This window comes from Corapipo altera, unplaced genomic scaffold (assembly GCF_003945725.1).
Source record: "Corapipo altera isolate COAL_440 unplaced genomic scaffold, ASM394572v1 0, whole genome shotgun sequence".
NCBI classification, from domain to species: Eukaryota; Metazoa; Chordata; class Aves; order Passeriformes; family Pipridae; genus Corapipo; species Corapipo altera.
The window spans coordinates 86816049-86837209 of record NW_020884872.1 but is presented as its reverse complement, the minus strand read 5'-3'; the positions used below and the strand labels follow the sequence as shown (position 1 = coordinate 86837209).

General features: G+C 39.5%; 1 protein-coding gene and 1 long non-coding RNA gene across 10 annotated transcripts in view; one reads left to right on the top strand and one right to left on the bottom strand.

Moving 5' to 3' along the window:
* Positions 1–21161, bottom strand: part of TENM4 (teneurin transmembrane protein 4) — a 599346-nt gene that overhangs the window by 515974 nt on the left and 62211 nt on the right. The window lies entirely within an intron of this gene.
* On the top strand, positions 12245–12798 carry LOC113957762. Its single transcript, XR_003531298.1, has 2 exons — positions 12245–12623; positions 12708–12798. It is a non-coding gene; the product is annotated as an uncharacterized LOC113957762 (long non-coding RNA).

The window sequence follows — 21161 nt, the reverse complement described above, 5'->3', positions numbered from 1 at the left end:
CATCTAACCACAGTAAGGACAGCAAAGAGGAATTTGGGCAATATAATATGGGATAAAAGGGTAGATATCCTCTTATTTCAATCTAAAGACTTAATGATGCTTATTAAAAGGTTGTTACTTGGTTTCATGGAAGAATTATGGTCCTTTACCTCTTAGAATGAATGGCCTGACAGGGAAAAACAAGGGGTTTTAAGTCCTTGGTCTTGTTACGGAAGTGCTAATTTTTCTGTAACTTCACCAAAAGATCAGCTCATGCAAACAAGGAATACACAATGCAATTCACCAGGAAGCACATTCATATTACAGCACTTGGGTAATAAGTTGTTATGATTTGATTCATATAACAATTGTTGAGATTTGTGTCAATGTTACCAGTAAGTGAGAGCTCTGAAACAGCAAAATGTTCTTATGCTTAAGAAAATGCATTGTGCCACAATCAAGTCTGGAGGAGGCATATTGAAGACAATGAACTTCCAGCAGGTGAGCTAGGCTGCACATTTCTGCTGGGGAAATCTTTCTACCACTTACTTTATCGCTGTCATTTTCTCTATGAATTATTGCTTTTTTGTCAGATTTACCTCCCCTTCCACTTGAAAACAGTCATCTGGGGAATAGGCCAGCAATAAAGAAAAACCTCCTGGAGGTTAATGTTGCAATGACAACAACAACAAAAAAAGAACTGGTCTACCTCTTCAACTAGGGTTGACTGAACCACGAGGTACAGTTCAGCTACAAGAATTCAATCTCTTTGTATCTGAATATAACAGACAGCAGTGGTTTTCTGGCACTTGATAACAACAAAGTGTTTTGAACTTACAGTTACTAGATTTTTTTTGACTACTAAGTGTACTTCAAAGCCTTATAGTTCTTCAGCAGTGACTAGAAAAGACAATTCAGATGAATTCATATGTCTGAAAAAGTCTGTTAATTAGCTTTTCAATTAATGTTAGAAAATCCCATATAGCATTTGAATATGAGTATAGAAGGTGCTGGCATTCCTAGAGTTCTACCGCAAAGAGCCATGGGGCAGAGATATGCCCTGGGAGACAGGAGACCAGAGCACCAAACTACCCTTCTTCTTGTCAGAAGTACTCACCAACCCCGTAAACTGCCTTTTCTTTTAGAATAAACCATGGGTGATTAGTTCAGATAGAACTACCTAAAATTAAATAAACTGGGCCAAACCTTTGAAAAGCCATGTTGCTCCTGTATTCCACCTGACGGTGTTTGCCTTACATATGAAATGTAACTTCTGAGTTAAATCTAACCAGCATCCAGAGGAAGCCTAGCAATCCAAGATGTAAATTTATAGAATCATTTAGGTTGGAAAAGAATTCCAAGATCATTGAGTACAAAATATCTTTCAAATTATAAAATGGGGGAAATGTTTTTAAGTTAAACACTTTCGGACATGTAGAACATGTGAGCACATTCCTTTAGAAATTAACATGACATGGAATCAAGTAATGATCAAATGAATGAAATCAAAGAGCCTTTTCTTTGTTGCATTCCTTGAAAAGTAATTTATGAACCAGAAATGCACAAAGAATCTTAAATCACAACCAATCACACCAGGAAAACTTTGACACTCACTTCACACTACTAAATGGTTTAAAGACAGAACAACTGCAACAGGAGATCAAGTCCAACTTTACCAGAACAAATTCTGCTTTGAATTGTGTTGGTGCAGTGCCACAGAAGTCAATGACCTCAGCAGCTAATGAAAGAAGTCCACTAAATTTGTCCCAGTCAGCTTGACTGCAGAGCCCCTTTGCACATTCTATGAGCAGACTCTTGTTCTCTCATAGGATAAGTAAAAGATTTTCAGTTAAAATATAAGCTAATGAATGTGAGAAACACCTTCTTACAGCAAATCCTCCAGTAAATAATAAGGACAGTACACTGGAAACTACAGACCAGATTTACATGAAGAACTTGATAAGCTTGACTCAAAGTCCTTTCACTATGAGATCTCTTCGTAAAAAAGCAGATTTACTACAAAGGTGTAGGAGGCTGGCAAGCATTTTAGAGCATTTTTAGTGCCCCATGCAGTGAGCCCTAGTTATCGTTTGTGTGACTGCAGAGCAATCATGGAGCAGATCCTCATCCTTTGCCTCCTTTCCTTCCAGATCACATCTGATTCCAGCCTTCCTTCCAGATCACATCTGATTCCAGCCTTGCCTAAGGCAGTGGGCTAAAGAAATTCCTCAGAGATGCTCACACCCAAAATTTACAGCATGGCATGATCCTGTCATTTCTCAAATGTCCTCTCACATTTGAGAAATGCCTACACAAATGAGTTTATTTATTCTTTAAGAAACAGATTCAGTTGACAAGGGGAAGGAGGGAGGCAGCGAAAATAACAAGAAAATAATAACTATTGTTATCCATAAATATTAAAGCAGATTAACAGATTATGAGATAAAAAAGTAAATTAATCTTTCATAGTTTAAGGTTCTATTTCCTGTCAACTAATTTTAAGTTAATTGCCATTAATTTTTCATAGCTAAGTAGCGAAAGAAATGAGATTCCTGTATTATTTACCATACACTCTAGTTGTGAAGGGAGTGTAATGTAAAAAAAATGTGGTGAAAAAGTCTCATCACAAGATAATTGAAATTATGGCTAGAAAAGGCTTACTAATCCATACCCTTGCCACTGCAATTTCCTCTCTTCTATGGAGCATCCGATGAAGTATCCTACTCAAGAAGGTTTAAAAGTGATTCAGTGATTTAGAATTTTCTGTTGTTAATTGACTAAATTATGTTTTTTAGTGAAACCTCTCAGTAAGTAATCTGTAAGTACTGTATACTGTATACTGTAAATCTCTACACAATTAGAAATATATTATACATTAGAAAAGCATTTGAGCTCAGTGCAAGGCACAGAGATGATGATTTCTTTTCAATGCAAATAGTTCACTGCTTCCTTCCAATTTTTAACATTGAAGTTGTTTTGTTCAGTAAACGCTGAGAAGCTCGTTCACAACCACCTTCTTGTTATATCTAATTTAGGCACGTCGAATACTTTTCTTACTGTGTTTTCCATACAAGAAAGCAGTCTAAATCAGCCTTTTCTACCTTTATCTTGATGCCTCAAGAAGTCATTAAATCCCAGAATGCTTTGGGTTGGAAGGGACCACAAGGATCATCTGGTTCCAACCCTCCTATCATGGGCTGGGCACCTTCCACTAGACCAGGTTGCTCAATGCCCCATTCAACCTGGCCTGCATTATGAGTTCCAGTATTCACAAAGTGTTTTGTGTATTAAAACTATTTTTTTTTTTGAAAGACTGTATCACCACTGCATTAACAAAAATATAACAGGGTAGAAGTAAAAAAGCCTGTGCAATGAAAAGATAAATATTAATTTATTCTGCTGAATATAGATAAGCATATACATGTTGCCCATCAGCTAAAAGCCTGTAGTCAATTCCAAACACTCTGTGTTGAACCACCAATAGAAGGTGGCAGAAAATCATGAGGCGATAATGTTAATTACCCAGAAAATTTCAGAAAAATAACTTCGCGCAAGGTCATCATTATATATGTAATACAACCAGCAATAAACCAGTGACACTCACGGGATACCTCAGGTCATCAGATGCATGAAATGCACAATCTGAAAACACAGGTTATTGTATTTCATTTAATTTAATTTTAATTTAAAAAGGTATTTGTACAAATGCCAGAACAAATTAAGTTCTGATTAACTTTTGCTGCTGACATCCCCTTTTATTAACATAAATGTCTTCCACCGTATACTTGAGAAAATTCTTTAAGTCACACTGCAGTAGGAACTTCTTCCTGCTTTGCAGATCAAATTTTCTTTTGTTTAACATAATCCCATCATGCCTGTCTTTATCACCTTGGGATAACAGAAAAAATCTTTTCCCTTTATCCTCTGAGAGTAGGACTTTGTTTCCTACCAAGTCAGGTTGTTCAGCCCCTTAATGATTTTTGCTGCTGTTCTCAGAATTCCCTTCAATTTGTCAACATCCATCACTATATTCAAGGTGCGATCTCATCACTGCTGTATAGCAAGAAACTCACCTCCCTATGGACAAAGGAATGATGACTCTGCACGTACAGACTGAAATCACAACATCCCTTTTTGTCATCCTCTAGCATTCCAGCATGCATATATCATTTGCTATCTGCTAAACCCCCAAGGTCTCCTTTGACATTTCTGTTTTCCAGGTATCTTTGTCTGACTTAATAACTGTGCTTTAGATTATTTCCCTCTAAGATTTATTAGCCTATATTTTTCTAGGTCAAATCTCATCCTGTTACTTGAACCACAAATTTATGACATGTCCCATTCTCCTTGCACTATTTTCTGGTAATTAAATATAATTTGTTATTTTGAGGCAAAAGTTGGAATATCCTTATTAAGATTTGGATAAGATTTGATCAGAGTATTTCAGTCATTTTATCCTTTTATGTCTGTCTTGCCTTGATTCTACTGTGTGCTACGCTCTTGGTCACTGCTGGGACACTAATTTTTTTATCATTGTGATTGACTCTGCAGGTGCCAAAAGGCAGCCCTGTAGCTCTCTCTTATCACAGAATCATAGAATCAGATGGGTTGGAAGGGACTTCTGAGATCATCAAGTCCAACCCTTGATCCACTACCGTCATGGTTACTTAGACTATGGCACTAAGTGCCACATCCAGTCTAATCTTAAAAACCTCCAGGGACAGAGAATCCACCACTTCCCTGGGCAGCCTATTCCAATGCCTGATTACCCTCTCTGTAAAGAATTTCTTCCTAATATCTAACCTAAACCTCCCCTGGCAAAGTTTAAGACCATGCCCTCTTGTCTTGCTGATAGCTGCCTGGGAGAAGAGACCAACCTCCACCTGGCTACAACCTCCTTTCAGGCAGTTGTAGAGAGTGATGAGGTTTCCCCCCTGAGTCTACCCTTCTCCAGGCTAAACAACTGCAGCTCCCTCAGCCTCTCCTCATAGGACTTGTGCTCAAGTTCCTTCACCAGCCTTGTTGCTCTTCTCTGGACCTGCTTCAGCACCTCAATATCCTTCCTGAACTGAGGGGCCTAGAACTGGACCAAGTGTGCCCTCACCAGTGCTGAGTACAGGGGAAGAATCACTGCCCTGGACCTGTTGGCCAAACTGTTCCTGATACAGGCCAGGATGCCATTGGCCTTCTTGGCCACCTGGGCACACTGCTGGCTCATGTTCAGCTTCCTGTCAGTCCAAACTCCCAGGTCCCTTTCTGCCTGGCTGCTCTCCAGCCACTCTGTCCCCAGCCTGTAGCGCTGCAGGGGGTTGTTGTGGCCAAAGTGGAGGACCCGGCACTTGGCCTTGTCAAACCTCATCTCATTGGAATCAGCCCAACTCTCCAGTCTGTCCAGGTCCCTCTGCAGAGCCCTCCTGCCTTCCAGCCGATCGACACTCCTCCCCAACTCAGTGTCATCTGCAAATTTACTGTTATCCTTATCCTTGTATGTTGTCCAGTAAGAAAAATGCAACCCTAACTTTTGGTATCTACAGTATAGACAATTCATTCATTCCTGAACCAGTATAAGCTCCTCTACAGTCAAAGGAATTTAAAAATGGATATGTTCAGGTTACACTCTGGAAATGTTTGTTTCATTTCAATGGACATGGGGAGAGTTCAGTAGACCTGGCTGTAGACATGTAAACAGCTGCAGACAACTGCAGACATCTTCTTTGACTGGCTTCATGATTTACTCTTTCATTTTTTCTAACTACTAAAATGTTGTCATGGGTTGATCTTGGCTGGATTCTAGGTACATACTAAAGTCACTCTGAGCTGGGAAACAAACTCAACGTGGGGTTAATACTAAAATTTATTACTAGCAGGATAAGATCTAAAAAGTGAGAAATAAAACAGTCTTAAACACACTTTCCACCCATCCCTCCTTCCTTTCGTGTTCTCCCTCCCCCCGCTGCAGCGGGGCAGGGAGACAAGTCCACCCCCTCGAGCAACAAGTCTTCTAAATCTGCTGTCCTGTAGGTCACTCTTCCATGGGCTACAGGGAGACCGCCTGTTCCACCATGGTCCTTACCATGGGTTACAGGGAGAGGCATAACTCTGAGTCCTTCCCTTGTTCCATGGGGTCCCTCCCACAAGTAACAGTCCTTCACAGACCTCTCCAACATGGGTCCATCCCTCAGGCAGTAGTTTTTCCATATCTACTGTCCCGAGAGTCACTTCTCCATCCTTCATAGGATGCAGTCCTTCATAGGGTGAGCTGTACTGATGTAGATCCCCCACAGGGCCATGAGTCCTACCCGGGAATAATGTGCTCCGGCGTGGATTTTCCTCTCCACGGGCCACAAGTCTCTGGAAGGACACCACTCCATCCTGGGCCTTCCACAGGGGGTAATGGCCTTCTTCCATGCATCCATCTGCTCCAGCATGGGCTTGGCTGCACTGCAGTGGGCCGCTCCAGCCCTGGTCCAGCTCAACTCGGACGGGGGGAAGGGAGGGCAGTGCCTGCCGGCAGGGGCCACTCTGTCGTCCTGGCCTAGCCCGCGGGGCACCCCCACCCTCGCAGTTCACCTTGGGGGCTTTGGCGCTGTTGGTGCTGTTCGGCTCCTCGGGCAGGACAGGTTCCAGCACAGGCTGCTCCCAGGGTGGGCCTGGGGGGCTGCAGGGCTGCTCTCCACAGGGCCGCATGCCCTGGCTCTGGCCCCAGACCTGGCCCTGGCCTCCCCTTCACAGGGGCCGCCGGTGCCTGCTCTGGGCTAGATGCAGAGAGGCCTGGGCCGGGCTGCCGCCTTCCCTTCCCCCCCATGGCAGGGGAGGCAGCGGGGCTGCCTGGGAGCTTCAGTCAGCTCTGCCGTGGCTCGAGAGATTCTTCTGCGCAACATCTTGTTCTTAAATATGTTATCACAGAGGTGGGATTATTGGCTCCCCCTTGGCCAGGAGCAGGAAGTCCCTCCTATAGCCAGCTGTCATTGGCTTCACTGGGAGGAGACTTCTAGCAGCTTCTAACTGAAGCCACCCTATGTAACCCTCCATGCTACCAAAAACCCAGCCACCTCAACCCACGACAAATGTAAAAGCATAAGACCTTCTTTAGATTTAGTTCACTTTTTTCCACATCATAAATTTTTTCATCTATGTAAATTAGGATAATTTTTGATGATCCATATTTAACTGTGAGTTTTACCCAGCAGTAAAAAGAGTCTAGGTAGTTAAAGCAGTACACACGTGCTATATCCTTTATCCAGTTTTTTAGTAACCAATCTAAGGAATTTATACTTTCTTTCATTTCAAGGTCTGCAACAGATGGCTACTGATGTCTTTCATCCTGTGTTAATGTAATCTGAAGTATTCCATTTTCTGCTATTCATTATCAAATTGTATCTGAGTGATACTACAAACACATAAACCTATTCATGATTTCAGCGTATAGTGGTAATATTAAAAAAACAGAAACAAAGCAACACAAAAAAATAAACCACCCCTCTCACATATTTACTACCTTGAAAACTTCTGTAGGACATATTTCTCTCAATGGTGTACAAAAGAGTCTCCAAGTGTTTCTTGCATCACTTCATTATGAAAAGATCAGACAGTTTACCACAACTATAACTGCAGCAGCCCACAGTTCCACAAATTTTCAACTTCATTAATCTATTACAAACTGAAGAACTGAAGGTGAAATTCTGATTATAACCTGGCTTCTCAAGCACTGTCACAATATAGTCCCTGAATCCTATCAAACCTACCAAATATGAAGATACTTGTCCCCATATGTTAACGTACATTAAGTTTATTTCAACAAGACAAATCTCTTTTAAGTTTTATTATAGGAATAGCTATGAATTTTACTGTTTGTTTAACAACATGGAACATTCCATAAAGATCCGAAACCTTAATTATATTCTTCTGCCTAATCCTCCAGGGAATTAATTGGAATGGCATATTAAACTCATTTTTTCCCCATTTTTAGACATGGGTCTTCTGTTATCCATTGCTATTTCCCTTACTTTTTAGAATGAGTCAAATACAACGTATAAAGTAACTACAAGCCAGTGGGATCCTTTTTTCTCACTAATCTCAAAGTTTTATATTTACAATATAAGCTGCATATCTTTTTAACACTTGAAATGTTTTTGTAGATGTTCTGGTAATAGCCACAAATAACTTATTAATATGTGGTGCTAAAATGACTATGCAGTAGCAATTCAGTGGGTTTATTCCCTCCTCGTCCACCATGTTGCTATTGATTTCAATGATAATCTTTATTGTATAGCTGTCTTTGCAGTTTCAACATGGATGCAAATGAAACTCCATTCCTGTGCATACCTCCTCTAAGTAACTCTTTATTATGCTCCAAATCACTGCACCAGTCTGCAGTGCAGGAGGTTGAATATCTATCAATGAGTGCATCATTTCAAGAGGAAGTATTTACCCAGCAATAATCAGGGGAAAATTATTCTTTTAAAGCATCTCTCATTCAGAAAGGTTGGAAGTATCCTGTTTGACTATGAGACATCTTGTAATGTTTGAAAAAAATCCCTGATATAAACCACTGTATGAGTCTATGCTAGACTGACCTTCACTTGGTACACAACCAAGTGAAAGCAGTGATGTCCATTTTGTGTATTTAATTATAACTGCAAAGCAACTTTAATGACAGAGAACAGCATCCAAATGCAGGTCAGCATATCTCCTCGAATTAATTAACAGTAGAATTACTGATAGTATCTTAGGAACAATGATTTTATTAATGGAAGTGTTCACACTGTAGTAAACTATCTTAATAGTTCAAAATATTCTGTGTGAGAACAAATCTCAGAATCTGTCTGCTTTCGGGTGGTGTGGGCAGTCATAGAATAGAATCACAGAATCATTAAAGTTGGAAAAGACTTTTAAGATCATCAAGTCCAAGCATCAGCCCAGTACCACTGCCATGTTCACCATAAAACCATGTCCCAAGTGCGACAGCCACATGTTTTTTGAACACTTCCAGGGAAGGTGACTCCACAGAATGTAGATATTCTGTGAAGTATTTTTTCCTAATATCTTATCTAAACCTCCCCTGGCACAGCTTGAAGTCATCTCCTCTTGTTCTGTCACTTGTTGACTGGGAGAAGAGACTGACACTCACCTCACTATAATCTCCTCTACCTAGTTGTAGAGAGTGATAAGATCCCCCCTGAGCCTCCTTTTCTCCAGGCTAAACACCCCCAGCTACCTCAGGCTTTCTTCATCAGACTTGTGTTCCATCTCCTTCCTTAGCTCTGTTGCCCTTCTCTGGACACACTCCAGCATCTCAATGCCTTTCTTATTGTGAGGAGCACAAAACTGGACACAGGATTTGAGGTGAAGCCTCAGAGGTGAAGCACAGAGGATTTGAGGTGAAGCACAGAGGGACAATCACTGCCTGGTCCTGCTGGCCACACTATTGCTGATCCAAGCCAGGATGACATTGGCCTTCTTGGCTACCTGGGCACACTGCTGGCTTGTATTCAGACCAGTCAGTCTGCCTTATGAAAATTTTATTAAAGTGACAAGTTTTTCCAAAGTCTGGTTTTTTCTCAAGGATCTAACTTCACTGGAGACTAGAATAAAGGCTGTGATGTCCCCCAGGACTAAGAACCAGGCTGGATCCATGGAAAGAATATGCATAAGGGAGTGTGTGTGGTCTTGTATGATGGAAACTCCCATCACCAGCATGGTATGTGAGATATCAGGAACAGACTCCTCAGGGAAGTGGTGGAGTCACCGTCCCTGGAAGCATTCAAAAACTGAGTAGATGTGACACTTTTCAAAACAGTTTAATGGGCACAGTGGTATTTGGTCAAAGGTTGAACTTGATGATGTTGGAGATATTTTCCAGCCTTAAAGATTCTATGATTCTATATCATCCCACAGAAAAACACAGTATGAACTAAATTTCTGATAGAAGAAGCTGACAGTTTTCAAATGAATGTTTCAGAATAAAACATAAAAGATGTAAATGTTTTAGTGCTTTTAAAATTAGAATAATTAAACTAACTAGTGTACTTAATGTATTTTCCCGTTCCTAGAAGTGTTCAAGGCCAGGTTGCACACAGCTGGATAGCAGGCGTCCCTGCCCAGGGCAGGGGAGTTGGAATAAGATGATCTTTAAGGTCCCTTTCACCCCAAACCATTCTGCAATTCTATGATTCTACTTGCACTCTTTTATTAGACAGCAGGATGTGCTCAGTATTTGTAGAGTCTGGTAAAAAAATGCACGTTATCTGTAGACAATATTTTTCTTTTAAGTACAAACTCTAAATATAGTTGTTCTTGAATAGTCAAGATTAGAGAAAATTCTTGAAGACTAAAGATTAGAGGCCTGCAGCAATCTTTATGAGTGGTTCTAAGAAGCTTAGAAGCCACCCTTAATTTGGATTAATTTGGATCTTAACTAGCATGGTTTCTCCATATTCTAGCAAGAAAATTCGTCTTCCAAACAATGGTGTCTCAGCTTTTAGATGAGTTGACAGAAAATTATCTATTTTCCTAAAAGGAGGTGGCAAAGCATAGGTGGTTCTGGATGGAGCACAGCATCTGGTGAGAACATAAAAGTATGGGACAATAAATAAAGAATACTATATCTTATTCAAGGTGGAAATGAAAGTGTAAGGACAGTTTTTTGCTTCTTTTTGAATGTTTCCACCTTGCAGGCTAAAAACAGTTTTGGATCAAATCTGCATTTTATTTTCCAAATGTATTTTATAAAAATGAGTAATTTTTCAATATTTATTACAACTTTTCTATGGTTTTTTTTCCACGTGAACCAAAAAGGAAGAAAAAAAAGAAGAAATAATTAACCCAGCAACACAGACTTTTGCACCTAACTGAAAAAACTGGGATGCCAAACAATAAACCAATAATATCAATAATTATTTTAACAGACATGATGAAGCAGGCTTGCAAGTGGGTGTCTGTTGCCATTTCAAACCCACAAAATGCAGGGTGCCAGTAGCGCTAACTGAAAGGAAATAAATATACATACAATTTCTCAACACTGAATGGTAACTGGTATTTATTACATTTAAGCTCATTTTATCTGACTTTTCATTTAATTGTACTTTGCTTCTCATAGAGTGCATTATATTAAATATTTACTGTCTTGGTTAGGATGTCAAGGCACACTTTACTGTCTTATTAGATTACTGAACAGTAGTTCATGTAGGAATTATTTAGGGTTGCTGAAGGTGGAGTATTAAAAGTGATGGGGTGAAATTAGAAAAGGAAAAATATAGAAAGTTAAACTAGTCATATCCAGAAAACTTTAAACCATTTCTCAGGGAAGAATAGATATTTACTTTCTTCAGAGTTTTTTCAAATAGACTAAAGGGACTGACAACATCTGTTCAGTAATAAATGGTCCTACACAGAAAGAAAAGATCACGGTCTTTTTTGATAGCAAAGTGATCTCCTGCCATAAGCAGTGGCTTGGGAGTCAGAAGACATTTTCCCAGCTGTGCCACTGACTTCCTTTGTAACCTTAGTTGGCTCAGCGTAGCAATTTCACTTTCTCTTGAGTCTCTTTCAGAGTCTTAAATGTATTAAAGTAAGGTCTAGCTCCGAATGGGGCTTGTCATTCCTGCAAGGTAATGTTATTGTCACGTGATACAATGCAAATAATAAAGAAATGGTATATTTTCTAATAATACTCACATGCTTTATCTTATACCACCTTCTATTACATTTTTTTCTCCCATTTTATTTTGTCAGGATCTAAAAGAATCCAACCACTTACTTGGAAACTTGCACCCCTGGAAAACTCTTGATGTTAAAAGAGCTTTACAATCTACAGGTGAAATGATCACAGCTCTCAGAAACTCATCCCTCAACCTTTTTACTCCAGTCCTTTGTGACCTACCAGCATCTGAAGAGGTTCTTCACTTAACACCTCTTTTTCACAACAGGAATAGACATAACTTTCTCAGAGATGGATGTTCCAGCTCTGTTAGTCACTAGGCTGTTTCTATACTAGAGCATTGAGAACCATCTCTAGAAAATGTTTTTCTTTCTCTCTATTAATGATACAAGATGTCCAGATGACTCCTGTAGGAATGACTGTCCTCGGTTGGACCAATGACTCATCAACTCAAGTGACCAACATGGACTTCTAGGAAAACAGTGCAAGAACAAGCAAGTATATTGAGAGCTATGTCTGCTGAATATTCTCCCAGAATATGTTGTGACTCAGGGACCTCTTCAGTCAGAGGAAGATTCTGTGATTAATAGTTTTCAAAGGATGTTTCTCCATGAAGTTGTTTGAAACATCCACAACCAGCTAGATAATGAATCTGTAGATGGCTAAAGTTAGAAAAAAGCAGCTCAGTCTCTAAACCCTGTACTTTATTGCTGTTCTACAGCAATTTTTTATTTTTACTCCTGATGGCATCGTATTGTCCCCTTTCCTTCCGCAGGAAAAGAAAGTCATGATGTCACAGTAACTGTCAGCCTGAACGCTATTCAGAAAGTGGGGTATATCCCAGCAGCAGGCTAAATCAAGTGGTCAGATTACTTGCAAGGAAAGCAGTGTAAGTGAAGATCACATCCCAGAAAAGCTGTGGATGCCTCATGTGTGGAAGTGTTCAAGGTCAGGTTGGATGGGCTTTGAACAACCTGGTCTAGTGGTATGTGTCCCTTCCCATGGCAGTGGGATTGAAACCAGATGATCTTTAAGGGCCCTTCCAACCCATACTGTTCTATGATTCTAGGAAGATTAAAGGCTGGAGGAGGAATTGAGGGATAAGAGGAATGAAAACAAGATGCAGTTCCTTTCTACTCAACAAATAACCATACTCCCTAGATGTGGCTTGGAGCCAGGACTTTGTTTCAAGTGCACCTCTGAACTTGGCCCACCACACTTCCCAGGAGGTTAATTGCATTAAACTACTCCTAATATTTTATTGAAAATTGATAGCTTGTTCTGCTGATCTGTAAACTCCCACTGCTTGCAGTAGCTCTCTTTTAAATCATGGGCTGGAGCCTTTCCCAATTTTCAACTTCTAAAATCTACCCAGTTGTCATATAACCACTGTTTTCTCTTACACTTCCTTACAATAGGCCTGTTTTATGCTTTTTTATTTTGCAGCTGTGGATTTATTTTGATTTCAATGGATCACTGTCATAGAATAATATCTTCAAAACATCAACCACAATCCCATTTATCATCACAAAACTTCTTGGAAAACAGCAGTACACCTCTCCTGTCCTTCTGTGAACTATTGGATCAATTCTCACTGTGTTTTCTCCCAAATTCAAATTTCCAAACTTCCTGTGATCACAGAAAGAAAACAATAGGAAGGCCTTGATGGAGAATGAGAGAAGGATTGGATCTTTAGCCACAAGAGGAATCAAAATGTCATGATGAAGATTACAAATGTCATCTTCCTACATGCATTTCCTATGGTTATTCTGGGAGAAGAGAGAGAGAATGGGATTTTCTTCAAGAAACTTCTTTTTCCTTTTTTTTATTTCACCTCAAGTTCAAAATAAATCTATAGAAGATGAGGTCTCCACTGTACATTCTTTACTAAGATGCTTCTCAGATAGTTTTCTCATTTGGTAATAGAATCATAGAACCATTAAGGTTGTAAAAGACCTCCGAGATCAGCGAGTCCATACTAACTAAATCACATGGTGAAGGTTGAAATTGATCTCGTGATCTTGTTGCACAGATTTAGGCCAAATACCTGCTTGATGGAATGGATTCTGAGTAGGGCATGGCAAGGGTCTTAGTGCTGAAGACCAAGAATATCTGTTGCCAAATACTCCCGGAGCAAGCTGGTGACAAGACTGAGGATAAGGCACCCTGTGGGGACTAAAAGTAATACATGGGAGTAGTGAGGAGGAAAAAAGTGAGATGCCAAAGGCAAAAAAAAAAAAAAAAAGGCAATACTTTTAAACTGCCAAAATGCCCAATCAGCTGTAGTTCACAGCTCTGTCAGATACTTTAAATCCACTTCCCACTGTCAAAGCTGAAGTGGAATCTGCTCAGTGCTCAGCATTACTTTTCATTAAAGAAAGTGGCTGCTAGGAGTACAAGTTGCAAGCAGGCTTTGGAGGAGAAGATGAAGAAGAAGGGAGAGGATCAAGGAAATCTCAGATTGAGAGACAGAGAGGACTAGAAAAAAACAGTCTTGATTTTCCTCTCACTTAAAGCAGTTTTACTTGTTAAAACTCATCTGATTTCAGAAGAGCTGCCCCATATTTTCAGCAGCGTAAGAACATGAGACCAAGTGTATTCCTGGGGAATATATTTTAAATTATGTGCCATCCATGTTTTCTTTTATCTGGCTTTTTTGTTAGCCATTTTCATAGGAAAAAATACAATGAGTAAATACATTGCTTTATAAAAAATTATAAAAAGAAATAAAACACACAACATGTTTCCTCAAAGTTCACATGCACAAATGACTGATATAACAAAAAAGCTTCTGAATTTGGATTAATGTTTTATACAGGTGATGACATATGGCAACAGTATGTTTACTAATATGTCCCCTCTAAAATCTGTAATTCTCACCATAATGTGGTGGACTGTCAAATTTCTCATTTTGCCTTATCTAACAAGAAATCTCAACGTATTTGCAATAGAGAGGTCCAGGAAGTATCAAAATTTTTGAGTTAAATGTTATGGTCAGATAACCCAGTTGAATCAGTTTTAAGGGTAAACCTTTTTTATGATGCTTGCTTATTGAGCAGCCAAGTACCCTGCAATCTTAAAGGAGGTTGTGTTTACATGTGAAAGCATGAAAATTACTATCAGGCAAAAATATATATCAACATTGCACAGCCTGGCCCTTGACAGTTGAGGCTATGGCCAATATATTACACACAGATGTACATTTTGTAATGCTTTCATTTAAAAGGTTTAAGCTGTTTCCAAGGGGACTGCTCCGGCTCCCAGACAAACGGCCGCTTGACAGCTCTCCTAGTGCTCAAAGCTCTCATGCAATTTTGTTCAATACACAAAGTGCCAGACTGAAGGAAATTGCTGTTCCTCATCTGATGTTAAGTGATTGGCTTTCTATCTTCATTAAATGTGTGCTACTCGATGCCTCAAAGACATTTTACTTTGTCCTGGAACGTGAACTTTAGCAGCTCTGTGAAATACCCAGAAGGGCTCTGTGGAAATAAGAAGGAAAATCCTAACTCCTGCCTGTCCATGCCCTTACCCCTGTTAAATCGATTAGAGATTGGATAGATCAGATGTTGTCTCACTAGATGTACTGAGTTAGTCTTAAAAGTTAGTTTCAGAATTCAAATGAGATTCTGTTCCCAAAGACCCCAATCTCATCTGCAAGGGTGAATTAGGAATGGAGAAAAAGGAAAGAGTGGAAAAGAAAGAGAGATTTTGTCTGTGAGGACGGGATTTATACTTGATTGATTACAAAATTAGGCAGTAATTGGGAAACATTGGTGGTGTTTGTGACTGTAGACTTCTCAGGCTCACTAAAGTGCCAGGTGCCTTCCCTCTTCACTATTTCCAATGAGAACCCTCATACATAGATTCATGAAAAATGGGGTTTAGCCAAAATATCTGAAATCACACAGTGATCGCATGGTGGGATGTGAGGCATCTTTCTGGATTTGTCTTTGATCAGACACAACAAAGAAAGGGAGATTTGTCTCTCAACAGCCATTAATGACATGAGCATCCATTTCTTTTTCCCACTCCTGTTTTGGTAATAATGAAGAGCTGCTGCACCTCTCAAAGCTTGAAAACACAACTGTGCTGTTGAAAGTCACTATAATGAGATGTCTGAGAGTCAGGTTTGACCAAATAATAGACTTTCCTTTTTTGTGTTTAAGGATTTCTAAACAACATGAAAGTGAATCCTAATCAGAAGAAATCACATGAACTTCTCACATTTGTGCAGCTGTTTTGTTCCACTGCTATTTAGAGCTTTACTGGTCTGTGGTTGGACTGAGTCTGATACAAAGCCACTACTTATTTATGAAGAAAGGTGACTATTTACCCTGATGACAACTCAGCACACTAGAGACAAACTGAAAATGGCAAGAGCATTATGCCTTGTGGACAATATAACGACCCTTGAAAGACTGGATATATGGTGGCATTGTGGGTTTTCATCTACTCCTTCCTTTACTCCCTGAACAGCAAATACCTGTGTATAAAAGGGATATAACAATGAAAGCACCATTACTGGGAAAACTGGTACTTTGGTAGAATGAGGAATAGCCTATTCTAGTCAAGCATGAAGGGATGAATTTGCATGGAGAAATCCCAGGAACAGAGTAGTGCCAGCATCCTATTGGAAATGACAGAGCAGCCTGCAGGTAGGAAGTCCCCAAATGCTTTATGACCCACCAGAGAAGATATATTTGAAGTGCATGGTTTAGTGGTGGACTAGACAGTGCTGGATTAATGGTTGAATTTCATGACCTTATCGGTCTTTTCCAACCTAAATAATTCTATGATATGTTGGTACTCAAACATTCTCTTTCATCCTCGGAAAATGTTCCAGCATTAGCTGAGTCTACATTAGCTGAGAGGAAAATCACAGTAAATTCACAAGCTGTGGAGCTCTTTCATCCCAGGAATAGTCGACACTCTCCAGTGGCCTTCTGCACATTTAAAGGCCTTTTTTGGTGGTTCTAATTGATTTACCAAAATGAATAACTCAACATTGAGCCAAAGCTTAGCATTGGAGGATTCTGGGGGACAGATCCTCTCACCCTGATTTTGAACACTAAACTGAGCTGCTAAATTAAAAGCATAATCCTTTTGTGGAATGGAAATAACTCACTAATAGATAAAGATGCTTCTGTGCACTGGCTAAAAGGGCAATCTAGAACAACTGAACTTCAAGCATAATTACCACAGTTATAAGCCAGAAAGTAGAACAGAAGAGAATCTGATTCTTCCTCTTGCTATCCTCTAAGATAGCAACCACTCTACTTCTGAAACCATCTCTTGGAAATGTTTAGTACTCCCACCTGGTCTACTTCATACCATAATCATTAAATCAAAAAAAAACAGATACAAAAAATCCTACTTTTTAAAAAATGAAAATACGGGTAAAAGTGAAGTGAATGTTCAGATTAATCATTTCCTAGTTCCACAAAAGCCATATGATCCTGAGGAGCAGATGACAGTGTCAATGACATTTTGTCAACAGGAGCCCAAAATTATTTGTGAAGGAACTACTGACTTATGTCTTTTTATTTGTTTATAATGAAAATTGATAATTCAGGTAACAAATGGACAGTTTTTTATTTGAATTTCAGATCTCTATTAAAATAAATATGGAAGAATGGTATTTAGAAATCTCTTGTGTGATAGAGAGTTTTCTGTGTTAGGTACTGCATAGGGACTGTCTACAAAAGAACCTTCAGGAGACAGAATGATGTTTTTCCAATGCAAGTTGCATGGGAATAGGGATAAACAACCAATCTACTGGATAACACAATTCCAGCAACAGTTGTTTGCAGTTATGAATGTACAATCCTATCTTTATATTCCACATGTGGATATAAATTGTCAGCCTTGCTCTGCACTTACCCATATGTCATACCTGTGAAATATTTTATTGTATAAACAAAGCCATGTTTCACTTTCTATGGGCCAGTATTTCCATGCAGATCTGACATCAAAAGGGGTGCTGGGTTAGACTGTTATTATGCTGTCTATCAAGAAGCTCAACCAGTGCCTTTTTGCGTGCAGAACTGGGAGACAGTCCCTTCCATTTAAACTTGAGACAAAGAGCAAGGCACATAGTCTTTCTCCCCATTCCCTTCTATTAAATGAGGGAACCAGCTGTTTTTTCCACAGGGTGTGAAAGTTTGTAAAGTTTTCAAATGAATACATGAAATTATTCATGAAGAACATAAATATCAATGGCTTGATTCAACATAGCAATAATCTGTCTTTCTTTAAGACATATACTACTCTACATCATCACAGCATCTGAAAAAGAACCAAACCATATAATATTTCATTAGTAACCAAGAGCAATAGAAAAGTTCTGTGACTTCTTGGTGCTGCTATGGCTTTTCTCTTTTGTAATAATTCTTAGGTTTTAGAAGGGAGAGTTTTCCATTTTTGCTCTTGCTTTGATTTGTGGTTTTGATGGTTGATTGATTTTTCTGTGTAACTGATTTTATTTTGCTGTTATTTGATTTACTGAAGTCACAGTTTTGAGGGATAGAGGGCATATCTGTGTTCTGAGCAAACTTCATGTTATGTTGGAAGGATTTTTTGCAAGTGAGCACTAGACATTTATAACACCCATGCAACTGTCATTCTCCATCAGTCAAGACTTTGCATTGGTAGATGGAGAAATTTTTACAGTTATCAACAGCAGTGCAAAACCAAAGGATGAAGACATTAATGATCAAATAAATTAGATGGAACAGATTGCAGGGCATTCCACCAGAAACAATGATGTAAACCATGTGTAAAATAGGGTTGAATCTAACCTCTTGTTGTTCCCTTGCTCAGTGCTAACCTCTGCTACGAGGTTGGGAAGGTGTGCCCAAGGTGTTGTCCTGTCTGTGTTGATGGAGAGGGGTGATACCTGAGCTCTGCTTATCGCACTCGTGAGGACCGGTCCCAAGGATGCTGTTCTCACAGAGGCTGCACTAAATTCGACTTCACCTACAGAGGTAATTCAAATACATAAAAAGCATTCACAAGCTCTGAGGCCAACTGGCACAGAGCAGTGAGTGTCTAAGCCAGTAACCTGTCTCAGTTTCCAAAACAACAGAGATGCATAAAAAGAGACTGGTGGGAAGGATATTTTTTTTTTTCCTAGTTCCTGATACAGACTCAATAACTACTTGGGAGAGCATCAGTTGACACAGGCAAACACCATGTCACAGATGCTTTTAACAGTGTAACAGGAGAAATTATTGTATTGTAGTGCCTAGGACTGTTCCCAGACACTGTTTGATTTACTTCTTGGTTATAGTCTTAATATTCTCATCTGTGAGATGAACTTTAACATCTACTGTAAAGCAAAAAATTTTTCAGTATATGCCCAACTATGCCAGTGCAGGATGTCCTGGGAATATTAAAGTAGTTCCCAAACAGCAATGCACAATTTTTTAATTATTTAGAACCATTCTGCCACAGTCACAGATAAAAGACAAAGGCTTGGCAGAGAAAAATGAGATTAAACCCCCTTCACTACCAGAAAACCAAGAGGGAATTTGGAATCACCAGGTGTTTCTTTCCAGATGTTGTCTCTGATGATGCTGTTGAGTGGGTTTAACTCTTGAGTCAGAGGATACATATGAAAGCTACTGTTCTGTACCCATGCTTATCTGCATCTTTTTAGTACAAACAGCACAATTCAAGCAGAGGAGGTTAATGATTTCCCACACAATGTAATCTACTTTATAGATCTGTATAAATGTTTTATGGTAACACTTGATTATGTGATGTCCCAAATGATTTATCAAAGAAGCTGATGTAAAAGACCAGCAAGAAATGCTGGGGAATTAACTATCTAATTCTTTCTGGGGAACAAACAAACACTCAGAGCCCTCAGGAAACTTGAAACCTGTCTGGTGCAGAAAACAATGTGTAATTTGTTTGCCTTTGATGACTCTCCTTAGTTGCAGGTAGTAGTGATAAATTCACAAGTTGTGACAAGTAAAAAGAGATCAGGGAAGATGCAGTGCACATTAAAGTTGTTTAATCACCTACAGAATACAGTGTCTTCAAAGCAGGTTTCCCCCACTGTGTTTTATTGTTCAGACTGGGGGGAAAAAAGAGGAAAAGCAGGCTGCACAGTGGACTTTGAAATGCTGAAATAGCAAAATATCAGGAAAAGAATGGTAAATAAAAACTTCAGATTATTTTAAATGCAGATTAGCTAGGAGAAGCATATTGTCCAACTTCCATTTTTCTGATCTCAGCAGTGTTTGTCCAGAGAAGGGCATTAAAGCTGGTGAAGGGTCTGGAGCATAAGTCTTATGAGGCTGAGGGAGCTGAGGATGCTTAGTCTGGAGAAAAGTAGGCTCAGGAAAGACTTTATCAATCTCTACAACTACCTGAAAGGAGGTTGTAGCCATGTGGGGTTCAGTCTCCTCTGAAACAGCCTCAAGTGGTGGTAGGGGAGGTTTGGGTTGGATATTAGGAAAAATTTCTTCATTGCAAGAGTGATTAAGGATTGGAATAAGTTCCCCAAGGAAGTGGTGAAGTCATCCTCCCTGGAAGTGTTCAAAAAAAAGAGAAGACATGGCACTTTGCAAAATAGTTTTGTGGGCATGGTGGTGTTTGGTAAAATGTTGGACTTGATGATCTCACAGGTCTTTTCCAACCTTAATGATTCTATGATCCCAAAAGACTGGTAATCAGGACTATCCCCCCTACACAGGTTACCAAAACACACCATGCATCTGTAGGTCTTTCTGTGTGATCAACATGTAATGCCAGGCCTGGAGCAAGAGCTTCAGTAATTGCAGATCAACACTAGCTGTGTCTGTTAGTGAGGAGCTTCCCTAATCTCCTAGGGAACTTTTAAGGAGGAAATAACATGGCAAAGATTGACCAGGATCCTGTGCTTTTCAGCACTCCAGCAATCTGGCGATGATCCCCTGATCTGTTAATTTCCCTCATGCTTGGACAAGACAGACAATCACAGATTCTCTGTGAATTATAAGTACTTTCATGAAGTATCTGAATGAGAAACACAGAGGTCTGGGTAACTCTAGAGAGAAATGAAGCTCATACGGTAACAAAAGTTCATTTAACTACTTTCTTATTTTTTAACCTTTGGTATCCATGAAAGTGGATTTTACTGCCCTCCTTTGTAAAAAACAAAGTAATCTTACTTATTTTCTAGATGATGAGCTATAAGTACCTAGAATAAACAAGAAAACAGTTTACAATTGTTCCAGAGGAAATCTTCTATTCTGACAGTACATCTACTGGCTGCAATCTTTTATTAGTCCAAGAGAGAAGAAAGCAATTGCAAGATGAAGATCTATTTCTGACTTAAAAGGTCAAAGGTGACACACATATTGACATGCAGTCACTGAACACAATTGTGGTACAAAAAGTGCTCGCTGAACCCAGAGGATTTTATCTAAGTCAGCAAAACTCTATTGAGAAAGCAGCTTTGTAGATTTGGTTATCAGAAAGAGTTAGTCTGGATAAACTAGAGAGTGTCAAAAGTATGACCACTAACCTATGA